The sequence below is a fragment of the Schistocerca piceifrons genome, chromosome 8 (assembly GCF_021461385.2).
Source record: "Schistocerca piceifrons isolate TAMUIC-IGC-003096 chromosome 8, iqSchPice1.1, whole genome shotgun sequence".
NCBI classification, from domain to species: Eukaryota; Metazoa; Arthropoda; class Insecta; order Orthoptera; family Acrididae; genus Schistocerca; species Schistocerca piceifrons.
In genome coordinates, this window is record NC_060145.1 from 454,292,970 (window position 1) to 454,312,405 (window position 19,436).

The 19,436-nt window shown below is 47.1% G+C and overlaps 1 protein-coding gene across 1 annotated transcript in view; it reads right to left on the reverse strand.

Annotated features, from left to right (window-relative positions):
* The window catches only part of LOC124712445 (blood vessel epicardial substance-like), a 171,704-nt gene that overhangs the window by 122,401 nt on the left and 29,867 nt on the right, over positions 1–19,436 (reverse strand). The window lies entirely within an intron of this gene.

The window sequence follows — 19,436 nt, forward strand, 5'->3', positions numbered from 1 at the left end:
CTCAGTCAAACGGTGCCGCTGAACGATTGGTCCGGACTTTCAAGTCACAGATGTTGAAATTGAAAGAGTCGCATTCTCGGGAGGACGCGTTGTTGCTCTTTTTGTCATCGTATCGCTCTCAGCCCCGAGATGGTCGCTCGCCGGCTGAGTTGCTCCACGGTCGTCCTCATCGACCCTTGATGTCTTTGCTGCATCCGCCGCATCAGGTTCCAGTTCAGCGGCAGCCTTCTGCTTTTGCTTCAGGCGACGTTGTATTCTATCGCAACTATCGAGGTTCACGGCGTTGGCTCGCAGGGCGCATTCTTCGCTGCCTCGGCCGCGCGATGTATTTGGTTTTAGGGGCCTCTGGTGAGGTGCGTCGGCATCTCAATCAGCTGCACCTCTGTCGTCGCACGGGTTCTGCCGCTCCCCGTCTGCTTTCAGCGACGGTGCCTTCCGGTCAGCGCCCTGGGGACCCATCTACTGGCTCGCCTCATCCCCAGGTGTTACCGACGATGCCTTCCATTTTGCCCCAAGGCGACGCGCCGCCGCAGCCGCCGCCGCCGCCGCCTGTTCTCCCGCCGGCGCCTCCCGCATTCGACGCTTCGCTGCAGCTGCCAGGCGCCTCCCTGGGTCACGCGCCGCCGATCGCTTCCCGTGACCAGCTGTCCTCCGCCATGGAACTCTGGCCCGCTCCGGACCACATGGCGTCTTCGCGCGTCGGGTACCCCGACGCAATGGAGGTCGACCCTTCGGCCCCTCCTGTCTCTTTACGGGCGCATACACCGCATGTTGACGTGCACCCTGGACTAGGTTTTCAGGCGTTTCCTAGCTTCCCTCGGACCGAATCGCCGGGTGCGGGTGGCACAGCCTCGCCTGTTGTTAGGCTCCCCACCTCATCGCATACGTCAACATGGGGTCCTCCCCACGGCGGGCGGAAGCCTTATAACACGACCGTTCGCCGATTTGCGGGGGAGGAATGTGGTGTCACCGCCAGACACCACACTTGCTAGGTGGTAGCTTAAATCGGCCGCGGTCCATTTAGTACATGTTGGACCCGCGTGTCGCCACTGTGTGATTGCAGACCGAGCGCCACCACAAGGCAGGTCTCGAGATACGGGATAGCACTCGACCCAGTTGTACGGACGACATTGCTAGCGACTACACTGACGAGCCTTTCTCTCATTTGCCGAGAGACAGTTAGAATAGCCTTCAGCTAAGTCCATGGCTACGACCTAGCAAGGCGCCATTAGCCTTACGGAGTTTGATATTTATCGTATGAAATGTCTCAACAAGAAGAACGATGTACAAAAGAATAAAAGATAAGTATTCGAGGAGCTGCATACTTTTCTTATTAGAATTCACTACTTATCCTGTTCCAGAATTCACGCCCGTCTGCGTTAGATCGCTTCCTTTTTGGCCTCCTCTATCTACAAGGTGTTGGCACATTTACCAACACATCATTTTTTGTTTAGTATTGCCTGTTGCGCAACGCATAAAAGTTGTTATTTCTCAGCCTGAGACGTGAATGTTCCTCGAACAACACTGTATTTGCCTTAACCGTGCCAGAGTCACTGTCAGTGGTGTGCAATGGCGGGGCACTCGCCCATTCACTCAAACTCCGGCTCGTGTCAAATAAACACTGCGGGAAAATGGGAATGCAACTGAATTATTGATATTGACGAATTATCGTTTTCAAAATTATCCAAAATTGATTGCATATCTGTTTTATCTAACTACTAACATTTTATTACTGACATTCCAATTTAAGATTCTCAGCCTAGTTATTACTCGACATGAGGCGCCCGTGTTCATATATGATTCACTGTGATATCGCTCTACCTGAAGCGCCCGCGATCCGTCAGAGACCTATACCTCACTTTATTTTACTCATTTACTGGTACTGACATTAACTATGGTCTCATCGCTCTCTCTTTTTTTAAAACTGAAATCAATGTGCACATTGGATACGGTATGACCGTGCCCTCGCAGCCTAAGAGTTTAACTCCTTTAATAACCCCGCAAGCTGAACAATTTACACTAGGGTACCAATCACACACATTTCTGGACAGTAAGACTATGTTCATGCAATTGGCAAATGGCTGGTTCAAGTGGCTCTAAGCACTATGGGACATTTGACGTCAACAGTAGACTTAGAACTACGTAAACCTAACTAACCTAAGGATATTACACACATCCATGCTCGAGGTAGGGTTTGAATCTGCGACCATAGCAGATGCGTGGTTGCGGACTGAAGCGCCTAGAAACGCTCGGCTGCTGATTTGATTAGTTCTGCGCCTCCCCTTATGGAACACATGCAAGAACACAACTACAAATTAGCAATCATAAACACTTGAAAATGATCACCCTTGCAAGCCAAAACACAAGTGAAACAAGAAAAGTCTTCGGCCATTGAAACATCCTTGTCGCCACTGACTATGGAATGACCTCCTCTGGGCACTTGGGAGGAGATAACGACAAAACTACGTTAAACAGTTCTCTTACTTATATAAAAAAAAAAAAATCAGCACACGCCACTTCCTAGCACTTAAATTAAGTTCTTGCCATCGGTATAGCACATCGTCCAACGGATCATGAGGCCTCCATCAGACCGTGGAACGATGATATATATGCTGGCGTGAGCTGTCGCCAGCACACCAGTCGGCAAAGATGCAGCGCGAAGATCGATAGCAGGCACTGGACTAAGCGCACCTATCGCGAGAGAAGGCAGAAACACACCGACAAGCAAAACGCCGCCAACGCCCTCTCGACAGCGTGTATTTATTTTTCCGCCACTGACCGGAGGGACTCGCTAACTCACTGTCACTGACTCACTAACACACTCCAGTTTGGCGTCTGTCAGTCCACTCGCAGAGCGGGTCACTGGCTGCGATAGTACATAGCGACAAAAAAAAAAAAAAAAGCCAGATTACCGATATTGTCTGTAAGAGGAGTCTCACTGAGGAGCTTGTACCACAACTCATGGACTCTATTCCAGGTAAGTAGAGAGCCGTGTTAATCCACTTGTACATTTGTGTTGTAGGATGAGGATACCGGCCATCCATAACAACATCCTCTCCCTTGCTTTCTTGCAACAAGACACTGCAGTGGCGACGTGGATGATTCAGTGTCCGAAGACTCTGCTTGCTTCTGTTGTGTTTCAGCTTGCAAGAGTGATCGTTTCTAATTGCTAATTTGTTGTTGTGTTCTTGCATGTGTTCCATGAGGGGAGGCGCAGAACTAATCAAATTTCTCTTGAAGCTTTGTTTGCTTTTTTGATATAACGTATTTATGCAGACCATGAATTGCCCGCCCCCTAAACCCCTGCCGCCGCGCCTCAGAATCAGACGGCCAATGTGATAGATCTAAGACAAGGTTCTCGGTTCCAGAATCAACAAATTGCTACCTTACTGCCGACGGTACAACAACTACTGGCTGCACAAGCTTCGTCGGCCGTACAACAACAACCGACCAACCAACCAGTCCAACAGGTGTCGCCGACTAGCAAAGCAAAGTTCCGGAAATTTAAGCACACAGAAGAGGAATGGACTGAATACCTGGTACAGTTCCAAGCACATTGTCAAGTTCTTCGTGTTCAAGCTACTGTAAACTTACAACAGTTCCTTTCGATTGCGGGTTCCCAGTGTTCAGGTTAATTCAAAAACTATTCCCAACCGAGTCTCCTGACGAACGCGCCTATGGCCAAGTAATCGCTGCATTGACTCAGTATTATATCCAGCAAGTCCAAGTAGCTGCAGCTAGATATCAGTTCTTTCCTATGCAGAAAAATCCGGAACAGGCGTACGGCCAGTGGTACACAGAATTGATGGGCATGACTAGGAGGTGTAAATTTAAGTATAATTGTGTGGAACTTTTACAGTAATTTAATGATCCGGGATGCCATAACATTCAAAGCTCCAGATAGTAAAATAGGGGAAGAGATTTTAAAAACTCCCGTCCATCACTTTCCCAAGTATTGGAAATCTTAGAGCAATATGAATCGCGTGCCATAGCGGCCGATAAGTTTGAGCAGACACCGATTTGTCGGGTCCAGTCGCTCCTTATTCGCGACAGCCCCAAGCAGAAACAACGAGACAGTATGCAGCAGCGCTGGCAGCAACGTAAACATATAAACAGGCCTGTGAATTTAGTGAAGTCTTGCCCGAGGTGTTTTGCTCACCATAAAATGGTTCAAATGGCTCTGAGCACTATGGGACTTCACTTCTGAGATCGTCAGTCGCCTAGAACTTAGAACTACTTAAACCTAACTAACCTAAGGACATCACACACATCCATGCCCGAGGCAGGATTCGAACCTGCGACCGTACCGGTCGCACGGTTCCAGACTGTAGCACCTAGAACCGCTCGGCCACTCCGGCCGGCTGCTCACCATAAAAGACAGTATAGCCCATCACGTAACGCAGCGTGTTACACGTGTGGAAAAAAGACCATGTCCAAGCAGTTTGTTTGCAACGGCACGAAACGCCAATTTTACCCGCTCTCAGGAAAAACAGGCCCGTGCTCATGCAGTGAACGTTGTGTTTTCTAAACCTACAACAAGTTTTGATAAAAGAAAGATTAAGGCTGTGCCTCCATTTCACCCTAGTGCTGCGCAACGACGCCCTAACAAACTATTTATCTCATTACGAATTGCTGGCCGTCGTGTGAACTTTCAGTTATATGCAGGTGCCTCAGTAACTTTGCTTAATCGGGCCACGTACGAGCAGTTAAGCCGTCGGCACACGGACCGTGCATCCGAACGTTGAGCGTTGAGCGTGCGGAGTTTCTGACGTCACAGCATGGAATAGCACGCTCGGGCGTCTTTCCGAACGTGCAGAGCAATATCTGGCATGTCAGATATTCTGAGCGTGCGTATGAGCGTTGACCAATGAGATGGCATAACGCAACTTACGTCACAAGCACGCCGTCTCCTTTCAGTACAGAGTTGTGAGGTGCCATATTGGCATTCATTTCAAGCCTATATGTATATATGCCGTTTCTGAGCACCAGCAAATTGAGAATCACTGCAAAACCCGTTGTTAACTGTGTGATTCGTACAATAAAATAATGAGAAACATCATATTCGTGGCAAAAGAATTATTGTAAATTGCGTATTATGAGAGTAGGCTATTTGAAGGCAGCGACATACTGAAGATCCACCCAAAACGCATTGTTTTTGGTACAATTTGTTATAATTAAGTTTCAGTTAGTAACATATCTATGAATAAGGTTTTTTTCAAGTGGTAAGATACTACGATTACATTCGGAATACGTGATGTTGGTGTAGCGTAATGAATAGCGTTACTGTCTTGCGATGAGGTTTTTTTTGTTGGCGCGGTGGTTCGCGTCCTGACACAGCCAATTTTTTTTCCTAACATTCGCGTTTTTATTAGGTTCTGATATTTTATTATTAGTTTAATATAAGTATAGACTATATATTTGATGCTATGTAAATACAAGTTCACCTTTTTTTTTGAGGGGTGACATTGTTCGACTGGCTTAATCTAAACGACAGCTTGCGCTACTTGTATAAAGATATTTTGCTCGTTCTTCTTTTACGCTTCATAATTCACATGTTGCAAAGAATCTGCTACTGGGTAGGAACAGTGACCAAGTAAGACTGACATTGGGGATTTGCTAAAATGTGGGAATGATGAAACAATGTTTATATTATGCGGAGAAGTATTCCAAATTTGTAACGCACTGTTCGTAATGGAACTTTTATAAGCCTGTGTCCTTACTGATTGGACATGGTACTTTCCTTTTCATGGACAATGGAAGAATTGTGCGTTTTAATAGAGCTAACGTGGGAATTTTACGCACGCCCGTTGAATAAACAGTGTGATTTACGAACTAGAAACATCCCTTAACTGCCGCTGGAGTGCGTTGCGATCGCGTATACCACGTTGGGGCCCACGTACCGTATGCACAAGTCGCATCGTTCCTGAGCGTTCAGCAGAACGTTGAAATTGGCACGCTCAACGTTAACATTCGACAGCACGGTCCGTGAGCCGACGGCTTTAGGCTCACCATGCCTTTCTAAATCTAGCAAGCACCACACTGCTTACAATGGACAGGAAATTCCGTGCTTGGACAGTATAGTTTGCGTGCCACTTACAAATCTAAAAAAAATGGTTCAAATGGCTCTGAGCACTATTGGACTTAACATCTGAAGTCATCAGTCCCCTAGACTTAGAACTACGTAAACGAAAAATGGCTCTGAGCACTATGGGACTTAACTGCTAAGGTCATCAGTCCCCTAGAACTTAGAACTAATTAAACCTAACTAACCTAATGACATCACACACATCCATGCCCGAGGCAGGGTTCGAACCTGCGACCGTAGCGGTCGCGCGGTTCCGGACTGTAGTGCCTAGAAACGCTCGGCCACTCCGCCCGGCAACTACGTAAACCTAACTAACCTAAGGACATAAAAACACATCCATGCCCGAGGCAGGATTCGAACCTACAAATCTACACTAGGACAGTGAAATTTATTGTGTTGAAATGAAGAGACAGTGAGAACATTTTCGGTTTAAATGCCTTTTATTTGTCTGGACTTTGCATCCACGAGAACGAACTTTCCATATCTACATTTGCACCAAAAGACAGTGTCGGTAGTTTGCTTAAAGAATTTCCTGAACCATTTTCAGAGGGAATGGGAAAAGATAATGATTTTGTAGCTCATATTACATCGAAAGACAGCCTACGCTTTACGGGCCCGCCCCGTTCCAATTGTTTTCAGTGACAAAGTAGCCAGTATATTGAACGAATTGCAAGACAATGGTGTAATTGCTCCCACTCAAGTTAGTCAATGGGCATCTCTCGTTTTGTTGCCTAACCCTTCTGGTCGCATTCAAATACGTGTTGACTTGAAGTCTTCAGTCATCACACAGTCAGTAGTTGACACTTATCAGTTACCTCGCCCTGAGGAACTCATGGTCAATCTTGGTGCAGGACGTTACTTTTGTAAGGTACATTTGAGTAACGCCTACATGCAAATTTCATTGGACGAAGAATCATATAAAGTGTTTGTTGTAAATACACAGGAAAGTTAAAGTATTTGTGTTTGCCCTCCGGCAGTGCTTCCGTACCCGCATTTCTCAAATTTACTTGGAACAGCTGACTGCAAAACTGCCATTTTGTTGAAACTACCTTGAGGATATTGTCGTGTCAGGTAGTACACCAGAGGAACACATTGCCAATTTCTGTATTCTTTTTCGAGTGTTGTCAGAAGCAGAACTCAAGTGTCGCCTCGTAAAGTGGGACTTTTTTTGAAATGAATTACAGTACATAGGTCATGTGATAAACAGTTAGGGTGTGTACCCCCTTGAATGTCATTTGTTTGCAATCCATGACCTGCCTTTTCCTCGCAATGTGTTTAAACTACAGTACATACTAGGCAAGATGAAATGCTATATTCGGTTCATACCGAACGCCGCTCAAATCGCGGTCCCATTGGATCGCTTGCGTAGGAAAAATGTACCTTTCGTGTGGGCCACCGCGTCAAGACGCATTTCAGGAACTCAAAACTGCTTTGCTTAGTGACAGATGTTTAGTGCATTTTGACTCAGCCAAGCCAGTAATGTTGCAAGTCGACGCTTCTTCCTACGGAATCGGTGCTGTGCTTTTTCACAAAATTGGAGCACAAGACAGACCTATTGTTTTTGCCTCAAAGTTGTTAACTCAGACTCAGTGCAATTTTTCACAAATTGAAAAAGAAGCTCTCACTATTGTCTATGGTGTGACCAAATTCCATCACTGGTAGCAAGTTCTATTTAGTGACAGATAACAAGCCTTTGTAGGCCCTGTTTCATCCGCCGAAGCCTGTTCCTACCCGCACTGCTCAAAATTTGCAAAGTTGGGCTTTGTTGATTTCGCAGTATCAGTACAGACCTACGGCAAAGCACGGCAATGCAGACGCCCTATCACGCCTTGCGATTAGCCCAGACTCTTGATTGTGATGCATGTCCCGCATCTTATTGCCAAATCGATGTGCAGGACTGTGAAATGCTGGAATATTTTCCCTTCCACTACAGAAAAATTTCACAGACCGCTTAAGCAGATCCGGACCTCAGGGTTTTGTTGCATTATATTCGCACGTCTTGGCCTCTTTCATTGTTCATCATAGTTCAGAATGACAGTGGGCAATCTCGTGTGCTTATTCCCGGTGTTGTAACTGCGACCGGAACGTTCGTGGGGTTGCCGAGAACGAAGCGCGGCGGGACCAAACGGAGGCGGCCCGCGAACAAACAAACGCGAAAGGACGTACACGAACAACGACATCTGTAGCCGAGATGTCGATAGACTCACGCCAATATCAGACTGCTCAGCTGAGACATTTTTTTTCCTTTATCGTTATTTCATGCCTCAGCCGAGGTGAGCCGGCAGCGGCCTACATAGAGATACGAAAGACAAAGAAAACATAAGAAGCATGGTAAATCATGGTGAACATTGCACAATAAATCTGAAGTCATTCGGCAGAAGACGCTGTACATGAAGCACGTCACCAGTTGAACAGCGAAGACATCCAGGTGGAGATACGAACATAGTAGAACACTGATGAAAACTCGGTGCACAACGGAGAAACATTGGTGACGATCATCAACGAAGCGCTCACACTGACGAAGAGGGGCGGCCTGCCTCCAGGTGTAAGGGAGAGGTAGGAGGGCGGGAAGGAGGGGGCTGCAGCCAATGGGAGAAATAAGGGGGGAGGAGACAAGAGAGGGGTTGGAAGCCTGGGGAGGGGGGTGGAAGCCAGAGATGTGGGAGAGAGGAGGGGGGAAAAAGGAAGGTGAAGAGGGAGAGAGTGAGCCCTGGGGGAAAAGGGGGGGGAATTGGAAGGGAGAGTCAGAGCTGGTAGGAGGGGTAGACAGACGGGTCAAGGACATCATCTGGGAGGGGGAGTTGGTTGAAGCCATTTTGGGAAAGAGTATGGAGGGTGTGAAGATGGAGAGCAGGTGGGATGCAAGAATACAGGCACAGCAGCAGGCTGGGATGGGCGAGGATGGGAGAGACAAGCAGGTGTGGGGGATCAATCTTGTGGGAGGTGCTCAAGGAAAAGGGGAAGGTGAAGGAAGGGAAAAGTTGGACAGGATCTGCATGGGAGATGGGAGGTGGATGTGATAGGCGAGGCAGAGCGCATGGCATTCAGGGATTTGGAGGGACTTATAGTAGGTGGGAGGGGTGGAAATCCAGGTGGGATGGGCATAGCAGAGGGTGGGGCAGATGAGGGATTTATATGTGTGGAGGATGGTGGAGGGGTCCACACTCCATGTCCGTCCGCAAAGGAGCTTGAGGGAGTGGAGTCAGGAGTGTGCCTTGGTTTGGATTGTCCAGAGATGAGGGGTTCAGGAGAGGCGACGGTCAAGGGTGACACCAAGGTACTTGAGGGTGGGGGTGAGGTTGATAGGAGAGCCATAGACGGTGACATAAAAATCAAGGAGGCGGAAGGAAGGGGTCGTTTTACCTACCAATGATCGCCTGGGTCTTGGAAGGATTGACCTTGAGCAGCCACTGGTTACTCCAAGTGGTGAACTGGTCAAGATGGGATTGGAGAAGTTGCTGGGAGCGTTGCAGGGTGGGGGCGAGGGCAAGGAAGGCTGTGTCATTGGCGTACTGGAGAAGGTGTAAGGGGGATGAAGGCGGCGGCATGTCCGCCGTGTAAAGAAGGTAGAGAAGAGGGGAGAGAACGGAACCTTGGTGCACACCGGCGGAGGGGTAGAAGGTGTAGGAATCTGTGATATGGATGATGACATAGGAAGGACGATGAGACAGAAAGGAGGCGATCAGATGGACGTAGTTGATAGGAAGCTTGAAGAGGAGACCGGAATGCCATACATGGTCAGGAGCACATTCAAGGTCGAGGGGGAGGAAGATGGGAGAGCAACGGGCGTTGAGTTGTTCTTAGCTGAGTGAGAGGCAGGCATATACAGGATACAGTAGTCGCTATTGGCTGTTGGGACCACGTGCTCCACTGTGGCGCCCTCACATTATACACAGGCCAGGACCGCACGCAGCCACAGCTTACGGAGCGAAGGCTGTAGAATGTTAATCGAGAGTAGCTGTAGAGTGATAATCGAGATCCATGCTGTCTGGCGCAGATTCGAAACCCGTGGCGCTCAGTGCCGGACCCGGTGTGTTGTAAAAGGATGTGTTGCGACTGCTCCACTAAGGACATTGGGGAGTTGTTCATACTAAACAATTAGCGCGACAGCACTGTACTTGGCAGGACTTGGACGCCCAAATTGAACAGATGATGTCTACATGTCAGGCATGTGCAGAAAACCTATTCACTCCTCTACAGACCTTCCCAGCTTGGCCTAAGACTCAATCGCCATGGTAGCAAGTGCACATTGACGATTTTGGAACACCAGTTGGCTCATAGTGGTAGGCTCTTTTAGCAAGTTCCCATTTGTGGTGTCCATGGCTTCCACATCATGTAGCACCGTTCGGGTGTTATCCGCCACATTTTGCATAGGTTTACCAGATCAGTGGTCTGCAGGTATTGATTTGCGCCGTGCGATCTTGTTCTATTCAGGGTTTATGGCCACTGTAGGCGTTAGGAAACAGGCATGATCCAGGGACGCATTGGCTCTTGACTGCAGGTCCCGATGGTAGCAGTGCCACCATCAGAACCAAATTCGTGAGTGATATTTGTCCCGTGATTCTGATGATTTTTTTCCCCCAAATTCACTGCCTCACGAGCAAGCGCAGCCATCACAGCCACCTGATGGTGCCACCATGGCATCCCAGGAGGAGTTGATGGACGATGCGCTCTCCTCGCCACTGCCATCCCCACTCACCGACCCGATGGACGTGGACCGGTCGTCGCGGACGCCGCCGTCGTCGCCATCATCATCCCAGGACACACTCTCAGGCCTGGACGTGTGCCCTGACAGCAGTTTCCTGGAGGATGTTCCTGTTGCCTCGCAAGCCAGATGGCGGGGTACGGTTGGGAGTACGTTGTCTACCACAGCCACGGATCTTTGCTCATCTCTACTTTCAGCATCCTGCCTCCCTCCCCGCTGTCGTCCGCGTCTTCCCACATGGCAATGGTGCCGCATTTCGGGGGAGGGGTGGGGGTGGGGGAGGAATGTGCTGGCGTAATCTGTCGCCAACACACCAGTCGGCAAAGATGCAGCACAAAGATCGATAGTAGGCGCTGGACCAAGCGCACCTATCACGAGAGAGGCCAGAGGCACACCGACATGCAACATGCCGCCAACGTCCTCTTGACAGCACGTATTTATATCGCCGCCACAGACTGGAGGGACTCACTAACTCACTGTCACTAACTCACTGACTCACACTTCAGTTTGGCGTCTGTCAAACCACTCACAGAGCGGGTCACCACATACAACAGTATATGGCGACCAAAACTATGATTATAGCAAGATTACCCACATTATCTGTAAGAGAACTCTTACTGAGGAGCTTGTACCACAACTCATTCAAGTTGAGTATCAGCTATCTGTTCATGTAAATAAAGAACCGTGTTGATCCACGTGTGCATTTGTGTTGTAGAAGGGGGATACCAGCAACCCATAACTACATCCTCTTCCTTACTTCCTCGGAACAAGACACTACAGTATATGTATTCAGTGTGGACGGGCCTTAAGTACATATTCAAACCTACACACTCAATTTTCTGACATTGCATCGTGTCTATTGACTACTTCTGACACTTGTCACTGACTTCAATGTACACCATCACGTTTCATGGTTATCGTCGTGCAATTCCAGCCGTGAAAAGCATTCAGGCAATTGCCGGATATATTCTCATCATGTACTGATCCCAACTTAAGTTCTACACTCACAATTTCTCATCTTTATGATGTGGCTCATTACATTTTCCTTGCTGCCATGTTAGTGCAAATGCGATACATTCCCTGCGGAGTCATAGATGCTAATCTTACTCACCAGAACAAGTGCTTGGCATTGGACAAACCATCAGACGCAAAATGAAAGAATTATTGGATTAAAGTATTGAATCTACAGCAAGTTAAATTTGCCACACATACTCAAATATTTCAATTATCTCTAACACACGCTGCCCTGAAACTAATTCCTGAAACCTGAGGAAAGAAGTGGATCATGACCTGAACAAAGGAACTAAGTATCGTCCAGCTCTAACTATAGAATTAACACTCCATCAAACTGAAATTTCCACCCATCTATTAACACATCTACGTCTACATCTACATGGATACTCTGCAAATCACATTTAAGTCTCTGGCAGAGGGTTAATCGAACCACCTTCACAATTCTCTATTATTCCAATCTCGTATGGCGCGCGGAAAGAATGAACACTTATGTCTTTCCGTACGAGCTCTGATTTCCCTTATTTTATCGTGGTGATCGTTCCTCCCTATGTAGGTCGGTGTCAAAAAAATATTTTCGCATTCGGAGGAGAAAGTTCGTGATTGGAATTTCGTGAGAAGATTCCGTCGCAACGAAAAACGACTTTCTTTTAATTATGTCCAACCCAAATCCTGTATCATTTCTGTGACACTCTCTCCCATATTTCGCGATAATACAAAACGTGCCGTTTGTGTGGTACAGTGTCAAAAGCGTTCCGGAATCCAGAAATACGGAATCAATCTGAAATCCCTTGTCAATAGCACTCAGCACTTCATGTCAATAAAGAGATAGCTGTGTTTCACAGGAACAATGTTTTCTAAACCCATGTTGACTGTGTGTCAATAGACCGTTTTCTTCGAGGTAATTCATTATGTTCGAACACTATGTTCTAAAATCCTGCAGCATATCGACGTTAACGATATGGGCCTGTAATTTAGTGGATTATTCCTACTACCTTTCCTGAATATTGGTGTGACCTGTGCAACTTTCCAGTCTTTGGGTACTGATCTTTCGTCGAGCGAACGATTGTATATGATTGTTAAGTATGGAGCTACTGTATCAGTATATCACGAAAGGAACCTAATTGGTATACAGTCTGGACCAGAAGACTTGCTTTTATTAAGTGATTTAAGTTGCTTCACTATTCCGAGGATATTTACTTCTATGTTACTCATGTTGGCAGATGTTCTCGATCCGAATTCTGGAATATTTACTTCATCTTATTTTGTGAAGGCATTTCGGAAGACTTTGTTTAGTAACTCTGCTTTGACAGCACTGTTCAAAAATGGTTCAAATGGCTCTGAGCCTCTGAGCACTATGGGACTTAACTTCTGAGGCCATCAGTCCCCTAAAACTTAGAACTACTTAAACCTAACTAACCTAAGGAAATCACATACATCTATGCCGGAGGCAGGATTCGAGCCTGCGACCGTAGCGGCAGCGCGGTTCCAGACTGTAGCGCCTAGATCCGCTCGGCCACCCCGGCCGGCGACAGCACTGTCTTCGATAGTATCTCTATTGCTATCGTGCAGAGAAGGCATTTGTTGTTTCTTGCCGATAACATACTTCACATACGACCAGAATCTCTTGGGATTTTCTGCCAGGTTTCGAGACAAAGTTTCTCGCATTGAAGTCCGCGCTAAATTTCGAGCTTCTGTAAGAGATCGCCAATCTTGGCGGTTTGCGTCTGTTTAAATCTGGCATATTTGTTTAGTTGTTTCTGCAACAGTGTTCTAACCCGTTTTGTCTACCAAGGAAGATCAGCTCCGTCGTTTGTTAAATTATTTGGTATAAATCTCTCAACTACTGCCGTTACTATTTCTTTGAATTTAAGCCACATCTGGTCTACACTTATATCATTTATTTGGAATGAGTGGAGATTGTCTCTCAGGAAGCCGTAGTGAATTTTATCCGCTTTTTTGAACTGGGTTTATTTTTCGCTTATTTTTCGAGGATTCGGGGATTGCAATATTCAATCTCGCTTAGACAACCCTGTGTTCACTAATCCCTGAATCGGTTTTGATGCTCGTTATTAACTCAGGATTGTTTGTTGCGAAGAGGTAAAGTGAGTTTTCACAACCATTTACTATTCGCGTGGGCTCATGAACTAACTGCTCGAAATAATATTCATAGACTGCGTTTAGCACAATTTCGGATGATATTTTATGTTTACCTACGGAACTGAACATGCATTTTTGCGAACATATCGAGGGTAACTTGAAGTCACCACCAACTATTATCCTATGAGTCGGGTACGTGTTTGAAAGCAAACTCAAGTTTTCTTTGAACCTTTCAGCAACTGCATCATCTGAATTGAGAGGTCGGTAAAAGGATCCAATTATTATTTTAGAAACCTTAAATATTTCACATGCTTACAGTGATGGAGATGGCTTCTCATTTCATAGGACTAAAGGGAAGACACAATAACCTTTCAATACCCACCTTAAATTCATTGATGATAGAAATGCGTTCCTTGCCATGGAACCATTACGTAACGTTCTCATCGTTGGAAAATCTTTCCCATAGATGTTCTTTCAGTTGACCGAAAAACAGAAATTGGAGGGTGCAAGACCTCCCACCGAAAACAACGAAGGGAAGCTTGTGTTGTGGGCGCCGTGTGGGGTGCTGTGTTATTGTTCATGTAAACAATGACTTTCATTAATTTCCACGTTTCCTGTTGTTTTGTGGTTTATGGCGTTGCACAGCGACGTCAGTATTGCACAGTACGAAACTGCGATAATGACTGTGTGGTTTAATATAAACTACACTACTGGCCATTAAAATTGCTACACCACGAAGATGGCGTGCTACAGACGCGAAATTTAACCGACAGGAAGAAAATGCTTTGATATGCAAACGATTAGCTTTTCAGAGCATTCACACAAGGTTGGCGTCGGTGGCGACACCTAAAACGTGCTGACATGAGAAAAGTTTCCAACCGATTTCTCATACACAAACAGTAGCTGACCGGCGTTGCCTGGTGAAACGTTGTTGTGATGCCTCGTGTAAGGAGGAGACTTTGATAAAGGTCGGATTGCAGCCTATCGCGCTTGCGGTTTATCGTATCGCGACGTTGCTGCTCGCGTTGGTCGAGATCCAATGACTGTTAGCAGAATATGGAATCGGTGGGTTCAGGAGGGTAGTACGGAACGCCGTGCTGGATCCCGACGGCCTCGTATCACTAGCAGTCGAGATAACAGGCATCTTATCCGCATGGCTGTAACGGATCGTGCAGCTACGTCCCGATCCCTGAGTCAACAGATGGGGACGTTTGCAAGACAACAACCATCTCCACGAACAGTTCGACGACGTTTGCAGCAGCATGGACTATCAGCTCGGACTATCAGCTGCAGTTATCCTTGACGCTGCATCACAGACAGGAGCGCCTGCGATGGTGTACTCAATGACGAACCGGGGTGCACGAATAGCAAAACGTCATTTTTTTTCAGGTTCTTTTTACAGCATCATGATGGTCGCATCCATGTTTGGCGACATCGCGGTGAACGCACATTGGAAGCGTGTATTCGTCATCGCCATACTGGCGTATCGCCCGGCGTGATGGTATGGGGTGCCATTGGTTACGCGTCTCGGTCACCTCTTGTTCGCATTGACGGCACATTGAACAGTATACGTTACATTTGAGATGTGTTACGACCCGTGGCTCTACCATTCATTCGATCCCTACGAAACCCTACATTTCAGCAGGATAATCCACGACCGCATGTTGCAGGTCCTGTACGGGCCTTTCTGGATACAGAAAATGTTCGACTGCTGCCCTGGCCAGCAAATTCTCCAGATATCTCACCAAGTGAAAATTTCTGGTCAATGGTTGCCGAGCAGCTGGCTCGTCACAATACACCAGTGACTACTCTTGATGAACTGTGGTATCGTGTTGCAGCTGCATGGGCAGCTCTATCTGTACACGCCATCCAAGCTCTGTTTGACTCAATGCCCAGGCGTATCAAGGCCGTTATTACGGCCAGAGATGGCTGATCTGGGTACTGATTTCTCAGGATTTATGCACCCAAATTGAGTGAAAATGTAATCACATGTCAGTTCTAGTACAATATATTTGTCCAATGATTACCCGTTTATCATCTGCATTTCTTCTTGGTGTAGCAATTTTAATGGCCACTAGTGTATATGTGGACAACTCGTTCGCTGTCGGAGAAAACGGTGGCGACGAAATTCCCTGCTGATGGTGCAACTTCGCATTGCTTCCGCGGAGGGGCGGAGATGCACATTGAGGTGACGAATGTCATGAGATAGCCATATGCACGCATACAGATGGCAGTAATATCGCGTACACACGGTCTATAACGGCAGTGCATTGTCGGAGCTGTTATTTCTACTCAGGTGACTAATGGGAAGAGGTTTCCGACGTGCTTATAGCCGCGCGACTGGAATTAACAGATTCTGAACGCGGTAAGTTAGTTGGAGCTGGATGCATGGGACATTCCATGTCGAAAGTCGTTAAGGAAGTCAATATTCTGAGATCCACCGTGTCAAGAGCGTGCCGAGAATACGAAATTTCAGAAATTGTCTGTCACCACGGATCACGCAGTGGCCGACGGCTTTCACTTGAAGACCGAAAGCAGCGGCGTTTGCGTAAAATTGTCTGTGATAGCAGATAAGCTATACTGCGTGAAATAGCCGCAGAAATCAATGTGGGGCGTACGACGAATGTATCAGTGAAGACGGGGTGGTGAAATTTGGCGTTGATGCGCTGCGGCAGCAAACGACCGATGCGAGTGCCTTTGCTAACAGCACGTCGTCGTCTGCAGCGCCTCTGCTGGGCTCGCGACTGTCTCGGTTCGACGCTAGACGACTGGGAAGCCGCGGCGTGATCATAGGGGTACCGATTCAGATTGGTTAAGAGCTGATGGCAGTGTTCGTGTGTGGCACAGACCCCGTGAAAGTATACACCCAAGTTATCAATAAGCCACTGTGAAAGAAGGTGATGGCTGCTTAGTAGTGTGTGTGTGTGTAATTTGAGTCGCTTTGCAACACCAGGGATATCTGGCTCTGGGCACTATGGGACTTAACTGCTGAGGTCATCAGTCCCCGCTGCTTAGTGGTGTGGGCTGTATTTACATGGAACGGGCTGTGTAGTCATTGACTGGAAATGATTCTGGACTTCACGTTCCCAAACAACGATGGTATTTTTATGGGTGACTCTGTACCGTGTCAGTAGGCGACAACTGTTTGCAATTGGTTTGAAGAACATTCTGGACAATTTGCCCTACATTAATCCCATCGAACATTTATGGGACATAATCGAATGATCAATATTTCTGCAGGGGACATCCAACGACTTGTTGAGTCCACGTCACGTCGAGTTGTTGCACTACAAAAGGAGGCCCGACACGATACTATTAGGCATCCCATGACTTTTGTCGGTTGAGTGTATATTCACTCCAAATATGCTCTCTTTATTTCAGGTGTCAAATGATGGACCTCTGCCTCATCGGCCGCAATTATTTGGTTTGAGAAGTCATTGGGTTGTACGGGGTAACGCTCAAGGTAGTCCAGAGACGCCATAAGCTTCTGTGTGTAGGCGCCAGTGATGGCGGATCACAGCCTGAGCACTCTTTCCGATACTGCAGACGACCTCGGACGATGAAATGAGCACTGACCACTGAGATGCGCATCTGCTGAGCAATACCCACGGATAGTTACCTGTTCGTCGACTGCCTGGTCACCGTCGTTCGTGGCTAATGTTTACTGCCTTTCTTCCCGACAAACATCATTAAAGCATGCCTCCTTGGTCAAACTGTCGGCCCTATCTCACTACACCTGGAGGCGACATTGCATTTGGTTCATATTCTGCCAGAACTGACAGCAAGTCGGTGAAAATTGCACGTTGTTCCAACAAAAATCGCCCTGTCTCACGTACTTCAACTTCGGAATGCATTTCCAGTTCTCACGTCATTGCATTCACACACTGTGGTGCACCTGTTATGTATATTGGACCAGAACTGTTTCCGCAGGAAACCCAGAACATGTGCGCTCTACTGACAAAGCGCAGCATATAACGCGCAATGGTACAATATGTGTAACTTACTTTACTTAACTAAAGCAGTCACAATGAACTGAATTATGTACAATGTTCAGGGGACTGGATAAGATGAAGTGTAATCATGCTAATACATTTCTCATCTGCACTGGCTCCCTTTAGTGACATCAAGCTATCCAACACGTATACTCAGCAGACGAACGTATCCAAATGTTCCACGACTCCTTTTTCCGTCCACAGAGAAAAGTCAAAAAGGTGTCGTCTGTTGTGTACCGGGTCACTTGGGAGATCAGGCTAGTGAAGCAGCAGATGAAGCAGCTGAGTACACCAGTACGGAAGATAAGATTTCCCAGTGTGTCGCTCCTGATCATGGAGTTATCTCTCTGTTAAGACTGAGGAGCACAAGTCTTTGGGGGAGGCATGGTTAGGGTTGAGGAACAACGAGATGCGATCAATGAAGCAAACGACCCACCGGGGCGTCCCTCCTTGCGATCGCTGGGATCGAATGAAGTACAGATCTCTGTACAGCACAGTCTGGCACAGAGTATCAGATCAATATTTCGTATTTAACTTTTTGAAATGTAATTTTAAATATTTTAGCCACTTTCGTCTCGAATTCGTTTAATAAAGGCACTGATGGCCTATGTGCTGAGTGCCCCCCTGTACATTCACCAAACCAATGAACAACGTTGTGTTTATGAGGCACAGTACCATCATAACTGCTATGTCAACACGCTAAAATTTTCGAATTTGGGCGGAGGAGATCTGAAGACAAACATGAGGGGTGCTCGTTGCTCGTTGCTCGTGGAATATTTCCGTTTTAGCCCTGCATTTTCATGAGGTTTGGCTGGGTGGTGGGTGGTGGCGCTTGCACATAGCCTTCGAAACGGCTTTCCGAGCAGAAAGCTGTCATTTAGTTTAGAGCATCGAAATACTCATACGTGCTTGCAGAATATCTGAGGAGAACTGGCAGTGAACAAAAGCACGGTAAATCACTGGGCGAGGCGTCTGTCGTCATAGCGAAAAGGTCGCGCAGACCTGTGGTCGGATGCACACACCTATGACTTCTGCAATGTTGGAACGATTTAACGTGTTCTTCGCCACAAAAATGCAAAAGAACTTCTGGTTGTCCATGACAACGTAAGACCTCAAACATGTCTGCACATCCGAGAGGAGCTCACAAAACTTCACTGGACTGTCCTTCCTTATCGAACCTACAGCCATGATCTCGCGCCTTCCGACTTCCATCCCTTCAGCCCAATGAAGGATGCACCCAGCTTGAAGCAGCACGTCGGCGATGGGGTAGAGTGACAGCAGAGTGGCACCATGCGGGCACACACGCCCTTTCAGAAGGGTGGCGTGAAGCCGTCGCGTTGTACCGAGATTATGTTCCAAATTAGGGTTCCTAGCCAATGGAGTGGGGAATAATATGGCATATTGGAATGCGGGTAAAACCAGTATGTTTTCAGAGAAAAAAAATGTGTTGCATTACCTACTAAATTGCCCTTTGAACGTCACAAACATCACAATTCACTGGGAGATACGAGCCAACAGGGGGGAAATGTCTTAAACATGCAGA